Consider the following 8,264-nt stretch of genomic DNA (forward strand, 5'->3'; position numbering starts at 1 on the left):
TCATGAGTAATTATTTTAAATTGTATTTTAAATGCATTTACAATTTTATGTGAACAAGGATCCTTATATGTTAGTTCTTTTAGTCATAATAATGCTAGTTAAACTACTATAGATATTAATATATTTTAAATTAAACTAAGAATTAATTTATCTTTTGATAACATTTCTGAATATTTACCCAGATATTTACAATTTTTAGAACATACTTTCCCTTATATTTATTATAAGTTATCTTTCTTAGAGTAATTTATTTATTTATTATTATATTATTCTCTTGCCCAAACATTAACCACTCATACCTTGGTTGTCTGTCTCTACAACTTCCTAAATCTAAATATCATTTTAATCAATATTCTGCTTGTTTCTGTTTTTACTTCTGAATGCAGTAAGATAAAAGCATATGACAATGAGCTCTAAACTCTCAAGAATTCTCAGTTCTATATAGCAGTTCTACTAAATTCTTTAATCATAACTCTTCTTGATTCTCAAAGCCCTTACTTGACAGATCACTTCTCACACAACAGATAGCATTGCCTCCTAATGCATAAATTAATTAATTTATTGAGATATAAAATCCACCAATATTTTACCTTCTCCACCTAGAAAACTATCTGCACTTTAATACCACCTTCCCCTTAATCTCCTATCTAAGTTGATGGTGTTTTTGTTATCCTGGAGGAGTGTAATTTTATCCACATTTTGATCTGGAACTCATACCTTCCTGCATATTGGATTTTGTTCTAGCAGTTGTCTTCTCTTCAGCTTTATTGTCATTCTTCCCTTCGCTCTATTTGGCTTGCCCACACCTCTCCATTTTAAGTAAAATAGAGCAAAGAAACAAACATAACTACTTCCATCCCATCATAATCTAGCTGTGTAGCTATTGATGTGTTTCTCTTCTCTTCCAAATAATACAATTCTTACCAAATTAGTCCATAGTCATCATTAATCTCCAATCTCATATGTATTTAATTCTTTAGCACTTTGCCTACCCTTCACTTGCACTGTTATCCCTAGTATTACCAAAGACTTATTAGTTTCCGATTTCAATAGTTATTGTGGTTATTATTGTTGCTTTATCTACCTGATTTCTCTGCAGCATTTAATGTTGACCACCCATCTCCCTTCTGCAATAAAACTATTGGTCTGTCCTTTAACTTCTCTATATGTTTATTGCCAGTGTTCTTCCTTAGATCCTTTTTTCAATCTGGCTGCTTAAACTTTAGTATTTTCTGAGTTCTATCACTGACCTGTTTTCACTCAATTCATTTATTTCCTTTGTTATCTTACGAATACCTATAGCTTTTTGCCAGTGCCTAAAGGTTGATAATCCTTAAATCTCTCTCTCTTACTGCTCTCTCCAGAAATGCAGATCAAAATTTCTAATTACATTCTATTTCCATACTTTCATTTATTTAACTTGTCCAAAACTTGATTCATCAGTTGTTACCACCCTCAAAAACTGCACTTGAAAGTAATATCTTTAACTCACTTTGATTTTTAAGCAGAAGCTCAGAAGTAATCCAGAAAAGAGGTTTCCATTACAATGTGCACCAAATTGGTTACAGGTACGGATTGATATTATTCATCTCTGTCCTCTTGTCAGGTGACTATCTCTAGTCAAAAGTAAGGTTATCTATGTATCCTAATGTGCTGAGAAATATTATTTTGTTTGTATTTTATGACACAAAGAAGGCCTATATTCCTCTTATATCCATTTCTGATATCTTAACAAGTCATTAAATTTGGTTACATTAATATCTCAAATACCTCTCAAAACTGTTTCATATATCCTATCACCTCCATGCCCCAATTCTTTTGTTAAGAGCTTTTTCATATCTACCTTGGATTATGGCCAGAGCCATTTAATTAGCCTTCATGAACCTAATGTACCTCCAAACCCAATCCAATCTCTATAGTGCTGCCAGAGAGCTCTTTAAAACCTAGTGTTCAATTTCTTTGTTTAAAAGTATCCAAAAGCATTATCAACTTTTAAAAGTCCAAACCATTAAGCTAGATACAAAACACCTTCATATTATGGCAACTAGCTATATTGGCAGACTGATTCCATTACCCAAATATTCTAATGGTTCATAACACTTCTCTTCAAAGAAACTTTCACTGATTTCCCTAAATTAAGAGAGGCATCATGGCATCCTTGTATAACCCCTATTACAGCAATAATTACCCAGTAATATTTATATTTGCCCATGTTTCAAAAATAACATGGTCTCTCCAGAAACTGAATCTGGATTAATGAATTAATACATGAGCATTAATACATGATCCTTTACTTATAAAGGAGTAAATTATATAAAGTTTTAAATATATAAATCATTTGTGTTAGCATGTCAGTTTCTTTTCTGCCACTTGGCTATGCTATCAGCTATATTAATTTATTCTTCACACAATGCCAGAGCATACTCATTTCCACTAACATTTTGTATTTTGTTTGTTTTGTTTTGCAAACCACTATAGAAATCACCAATTCTAAGAAAACAGAAACATAATTATAAAAGTAAGATTTGTGCACAGACTTTGAAGCTAGAAGCTGAGTATTTTAAAACTTATTTTTAATTGACAAATAATAATTTGTATACTTGTGGGGTAAAATGTGATAAAAAATTCAATCATGTGAAGTAGCATATCCATCACCTCACCAACTTACCATTTTTGTTGTAAGAATATTAAAAAAAGTCTATTCTTTTTAGCAATTTTGAGATATAGAGTACATTAACTGTGGTTACCATGCAGTGCACTAGATCCCTAAAACTTATTCCTCCAGTACAACTGACACTTTGTGCTCTTTGATTAACATCTATCCTTTCCCCATTCCTACTCACGTCAGTAAGCACCTTTCCACTCTCTTTCTATGAGGTCTACTTTTTTAGATTCCACATGTAAATGAGATCATGCAATATTTGCCTTTCTGTGACTGCTTTATTTCACTTAACATAATGTCCTCACATTCCATCCATACTGTCATGAATGACAGAATTTCCTTCTTTTAAAAGGGGAGATGAGTTTTTGTTAGAAAGGTGTAAAGTCAATTGAGGTTGTGTTAAATAACTCATCTTGGAAGAGGGAGAACATGGGTATGGCATGGAAAAATGAGAAGTGTTTGTTCAGAAATAAAGATGAAATTTATCTCAAGACAGGATGAACAGACCACGGAACATACACAGAAACAAAAATTAAAAAGAGATTAAAACGTATTAGAAACAGTAAAATGACAAGTCATATGGATTTTGATTGCTTGTTGAATAGAGATAAAACATAATAAATCTTCATTTTTGTATATCAATTTCTGTCACAGATGGTCTATTTTTATTTTTTTTACTAAACATAATTTATACATTTTCTCTAAACCCATATGTTAAAATTCTTCATCTTCAATTATGATTCATCTTAGATTTATACCCATTTTCTCATTAATAATAAAATAGAATTTTTTGCTGTTTTTACATGATAATAAGTTTAAATCTTCTTAACGTTTAGCTGTTTTTTCTTGCTTTTAAAAATGCCAAATATCCATTATAAAAAATTGAGAAAATGTAAATAATGAGAAGGAAAGAAATCATATATAATTAATTTTTTTATATTAAAGTATTCATTGTTGGCAATTACTGTATTTCCTTTCATGTTTCCTAAATGCTTTTTGAAATCACTTTTTAAAATTAAATATTTTAGAGTTCATTTGGGCATCTACTAAAGCTCTTTGTTTAATATTATAAGAAGTAAATCTCAAGGTATTAAAACCTGGTTAAAAAAAACAAGGACTAATTCTATTGATATTTGTGTGATAAATAGGTGATGTAACTCACTTTCTTTTGGAAATTGTACCTAAGAAAATTCTTACATCAATTTCTCTAGAATTTAAATAATTTGTCATTATAAAGTTATTACTAGTTAAAATTATGTTTATAAAATTTACTAATTTTAGTGTGTTATAATTATATTCTAAAACTTTGGGAAGGAAGGCCATATAAAAGATCAATAACCACAAATGCAATTTGAACTAAAATTTATTTAATGTTACTTCATTTTGTTTTGAAATAAGTATCTCTTAATTCTAAAGAAATTCCTAAACTTGTATCTATTTGAGATTTTAATACTTAATTCTGATTAAGATAGTATTTATTACATAAAAAAATGTTCAACCTTAACAATAAGAATTTATTAGTAGACTTTTGACATTTTAACAACTTAATTCTCTAAATACTTAATATGTGAACCCAATCATTCTGTAACCAAACATAAAATCAGAATTTGTTTGGCTCAATTTTTCCATTGTTAAATCCTTTATAAAACCTTTGGTTTGTGTTTGTTTTCATAACCTTATACTATCTTGAGCAAGTTATTCAAAATTTTTAAGATTTAGTATGCTAATCTATGGAAGGGAAAATAGAAAATAATATTTTTCCATTTTTACTGGACCTCTTATTTCTATGTTTCTTTAAAATAATATAATCTGCACTGTTTTCAGAACATTAAAATTGTTAAATTTAAATCATCTATTTTGTTTAATAGTATACTGAAATATTAGTAAATTTAATTACTCCAACATAATTACTATGTAACTAAAATATGTATTCTCTATGTATGTGTGTGTATATATTATATATATATATATTATATATATGACTGTCTATCATCTATCAATATATCTGTCATCTGTCAAGAGGTTTTTAAGATCGGGACTCTCACCATGTGTTTGTTCCTTTTTTAAATTAAATATTTATTTTGTCAGCATCTTTTTCTGGGGGATGAACTCATATACAAAGGTACAACTTGATTTATTAATGACTTGATATGGAGAATAATTGGTAAAAATAATAATCAATAAAATGATAAAAATGAAGCAAATAGAAGCTATTCACAAAGTCTACTTTTTCTACAGGGAAAAAAAATAAGTACTATACGTTAGCATTGAGAGACTGATCAACAATTTAGAATAATGCTATCTTTTTACTATCACCACCTTCTGTTCCTGCTGAAATAAAATATTCATTGTATTCTTAACTACCATAATTTTTAACACATGATAATCTTTTTCTTATTGTTCTCCACGTATGTATTTCAAAGCCTTATAGAAGTCCATCTCTCATTCTCTTTTTTCCTGTAATAATATCAATCTATCTTTTTCAATTGCAATGTAACAGCTTTTCTGAACCATTCAACTGGTTCACCATATGCTGCTTTGTATTGTCAGTTTTGTTTTAATGCATTTTGTTTAGCCCTATTTGCTTACAGATACCAAAACCTTATGTATTTGGTAACTAAGAGATGAGATGCTTCTATTTTATAAACTGAATACGAAGGGAAACAATAAAGCAATGTATGGAAAAGGTTTATGTAGTTAATGACAATTTTATGAACCAGGTAGAATTTTACCTACCTTGCAATAATGCAATTGTTCCTCTCTGTTTACATTTGCATAATGTATTATTACATAAAATCAAATATTATCTTATCAAGGAGATAGTTATATATAATATTTATAATAGTTAACTCGATTGTGATATGCTATGTCTGTTTTACAATGACTTGTATTATTCAAATATCCAATAGTGTTTATAAAGCCATTCTGGAAGCAAGTTTTAAATTAACTTAAAAACAAACAAGTGGCTATTTTATTGAATGAAACATCTAATCAACACCTAGAACAGATGAAATCATACTAGAGACTATGACTAATAAACTATCACAGAAATGCCTATTGGCAGAAGCTATTGAAAAAAGAACTAATTCACACTTTGACCATGAGAAATGTGATAGTGTATTTTTTTAAAAGAAGACTTTATCACAAAAAGTAACCTAATGCTTTATTGAGAATGTGATGTTATTTCTCTTTGTGATAGTATCTCAGAGCATCATATGCTTATGGTAGATAAGAAAGTTTAAGTAAATGTATAAGATGATCATGTTATCATTGAAATAGAATTTTCTGAAAATCTTCACAATGTTTATATTATTTATATCATTTATAATTAATCATTTAAATAATCTGTTTTTAGTTTCAGCATACTCAAAATTTTAAAAGAAAACTTTTAAAAGGTCCTTTGCAGAGGTAGATGTTATTATTTCAAGAAACATTGTCTTTAATATTTTCATAAAAATAACTAGGTAGAACATATTTCTAACAAGTCCAACATTATAAGTTTATTTAAATATTTTCTGTTAGTTTAACTGTAGTTTTTTGTCAAAATACATACAATTTATTTTGTGTGCCTTGTTTCATAGGTCTGTTGTGACAAGACAGATACTTTACGGAAGCTCTATTACCAATACTGAGTGGAGAACTTAAATCTGTGCCTTCAGAGTTTCGGTACTGTAATGACTATGTTATCTTTTCTTCTAATTATATCTTTAATAGATATTTTTTAAGCAAACATGGTGATAGCAAAGCATTTTTAGTGAATTATAGTCTACAGAATATTTGCCCATTTTAACTGTTATGTTTCATGCATGGCAAGTTCAAAAGTACTAAGGAAATATATTCTACTTCATATATACTGTTTTTAAAAAGAAAAGCAATAGGCCGGGCGCGGTGGCTCACGCCTGTAATCCTAGCTCTCTGGGAGGCCGAGGCGGGCGGATTGCTCAAGGTCAGGAGTTCAAAACCAGCCTGAGCAAGAGCAAGACCCCGTCTCTACTATAAATAGAAAGAAATTAATTGGCCAACTGATATATATATATAAAAATTAGCCAGGCATGGTGGCACATGCCTGTAGTCCCAGCTACTCGGGAGGCTGAGGCAGTAGGATTGCTCGAGCCCAGGAGTTTGAGGTTGCTGTGAGCTAGGCTGACACCACGGCACTCACTCTAGCCTGGACAACAAAGCGAGACTCTGTCTCAAAAAAAAAAAAAGAAAAGAAAAGCAATAAACACACACAGAGTAGTACTGCTGTAATTATTTTGAAGGCATACTGTTGGAATTAACTCATGAAATCAAAATTTAAATTTTCTTTCCAAAAATTATAGTAATAGTGAGATACAAAAGTACCACTTATCTACAAAAATTGCTTCTCACTCAACTGCATAGATCAATAAAAATTCATGTTAATATTATTCTTAAAAATTTTATATTATCTATACCTCAGAGACATGTTTAAGTAATGTCATTGAGTAAACTAGGAGATAGTAAATGATATATATGTGTGTGTGTGTGTGTGTATCTTTAAAGATATATAAGTAAAGATATATATATCTTAACTATTCACATTGATAAGGCTTTATGCCATCACAAAATTCCTCAGAAGATGTCAATGAAAGTCTATAAGAAATTACATTCCAAATAGAAAACTAAACTAAATAAATGAAAGTCTTCAGAGACATTAAGGGTGTAGCTGAAGTAACAATATCAAATGACAAGGTCCCAGTAATGTGTGCAGAGAAACTTTGTTAGGTAAAACAAAATAATTTTAAAAGTTAGTTAAAAATATACTAGCAAAAAATAACATCACCATATAACTGCAAAAAAAGATACTGTATATAAATTTCTATCAAAATAAATTCATAAATATTTTTTTATAAATATACTATTGACTTTAAAATTGTCAAAGTAAGATAATTTCTTGGAAAATTATCGAGAAATAGGTGTGGGGGAGGAGGGCTGGGTATATTCACAACCTAATGAGTGTGGTGGGCACTGTCTGGGGCATGGGTATTCTTATAGCTCTGACTCCAGCAGGGCAAAGGCAATATATGTAAACTAAATGATTTTACCCCCATAATATTCTGAAATAAAAAAGAATGATCTTTTTAAAGAAAAATAAAAGAAATATAGGTGCCTAAAGAAGATTTCTACTTCCAAGAGTAGATATCATAAAAATTTAAATTTTCTTTCTCATATAAATATATATATATATACACATACATGTGCATGTGTATATAAATATGCATCTATCTGTCTATCTATCTATCTATCTATCTATCTATCTATCTATCATCTATCTATCTATATTTTAAAGAAACCAAAGCTCCATTTTACAAGAGAGAGGGAGACACAGTGACATGGTTGCACAACCTGGCAATTTATACAGCCACCTAGTGACCTTACAGGGCCATTTCTACAAATCCTGGTCATAGGAAGAACTTTATATGTGTTCAATACTTGTCCTCCCCTGCTCTTCTAAAACCTTTCCAGACCTTACTAACCTAACCAGTGCATCATAAATTAATTTTGTCAGAAAGAATGTAACTCCATAATATTTTTTCTATAAGTAAAAGTATGCTATAAACGTGCTTGCCAATGACAAGTT

The sequence above is a fragment of the Microcebus murinus genome, chromosome 13 (genome assembly GCF_040939455.1).
Source record: "Microcebus murinus isolate Inina chromosome 13, M.murinus_Inina_mat1.0, whole genome shotgun sequence".
NCBI lineage: Eukaryota > Metazoa > Chordata > Mammalia > Primates > Cheirogaleidae > Microcebus > Microcebus murinus.